Source organism: Silene latifolia, chromosome 3, assembly GCF_048544455.1.
Source record: "Silene latifolia isolate original U9 population chromosome 3, ASM4854445v1, whole genome shotgun sequence".
Taxonomy (NCBI): domain Eukaryota; kingdom Viridiplantae; phylum Streptophyta; class Magnoliopsida; order Caryophyllales; family Caryophyllaceae; genus Silene; species Silene latifolia.
In genome coordinates this window covers 131,332,493-131,334,022 of record NC_133528.1, presented here as the reverse complement: position 1 = coordinate 131,334,022, position 1,530 = coordinate 131,332,493, and positions in this window count along the sequence as shown.

Sequence of the window (1,530 nt, the reverse complement as noted above, 5' to 3'; positions counted from 1 at the left end):
CATTAAATTCACCCACGAATGCTAACGATTTGCAGTTCTGGCTTCACAGCCAGAACTCAGCCTTGGAACAGACGCAGCAACTGCTGCGCCTCTTCCAGAGGGCGCAGCTCTGCTGTGCCTCTTCCAGGTTGATTTCTGTCTCTGGACTTCCGTTCTGCCTTGACCTAGTTTAATTAGTTTACGTATTCAATTAATTGTCATTCGTGTTATCGTTAATAATATGTTCGTCTATTTATTCCTTTTTCCCAAATTATCCGTGTTAAAGGCATTTTCGACATAAATCATTAATCCGTTGTAATTATTGTAATTTTCATTATTATATTTATTATTGTATTTCTTTTATCGCATTGCTCGTATGCTTTCACATGTAATTGAACTTAAATCCCAACTTCGACCCAATTGTATGTTAAATTAATTGTTCACCGACTTAGTCTAATTCTCACATGTTAGGATTAAAACTTGGATGTTGCATTGCATGCATATAATCGACAATATATCGATTATAGAAGATTTTCCCTAATCATTAGTAGAGGCCGCTATCGAGGCGGGCGGGATTAGGTGTTCGATTAAAAGAGCTTCCTAATACGTACCCTCACCCCTACCTCCAGATCTCTGTGAACATCCGTGTTCATTGGCATCCACGAGAGTCATTCTAGACATAGAATGCTAAGGGTAATGAGTTCTTGGTGTTCATGTCACTATTTTGTGTCTTGACATGGCACGAGGTATTCGAACGGTTTCCAACTTTCCACAATAAATTGGTGGCGACTCCACAAATGTAAACGCTTGTTCCCAAGCGCCCCCGTGGCCCGCGTCCACAGTTTGGCGACTCCGCTGGGGATAATACACTTACGTGTCGCCAAAATGGTGAAACTTGAACAAGGTTAGGGAATAGTTTGTACAAGATAATTGTCGGTTTTTCATAACTCGGTCTTCCTAGATCGTTTTATTCAGCCTTCCTAGGCCCAACCCAACCCAACCCATTCGACCAATCGTTCCGTCTAAACGGTCTTAATTCTTATTTGGGCCTAAGGATGGATAGCGATTGACGTCATCCATACCATGATACTTACTCTTGTTTGTATCAAGGACTTTCACTACTTGAGGAAATGGACTAGGAATCGGCCTTACTTTTGTTTGGTACGCGAGCCTCTCCACAGACTTCGGGTTTGATTGTTCGGTATGGCAACCCACCCTTTAAACCAAAACCCTTTTAAATGCACTCAACATCCCGTTATAATGCTTGTATTAATGTTTGTACCTTACGTGATCACCATTTCTAAACGAAACCATGACGATTTTTGTAAAATCAAAATCCCTTTAAAATGTAAATTTCGAAAAAAAGCCAATGATTAGCGCAAAACCTAGTAAAAACTCTGTCCATTTGTCGAGTCAAAATTCCGGGTCCAAGCCCATTTCAAAACCTCACTTCGAGTCCACTCCTACAACTACACTATAGTTGACTAGGACACACATTTTCAAACTTTGTCATCTTTTCGAAACTCACTTGACACAAGTGGCACACACCCA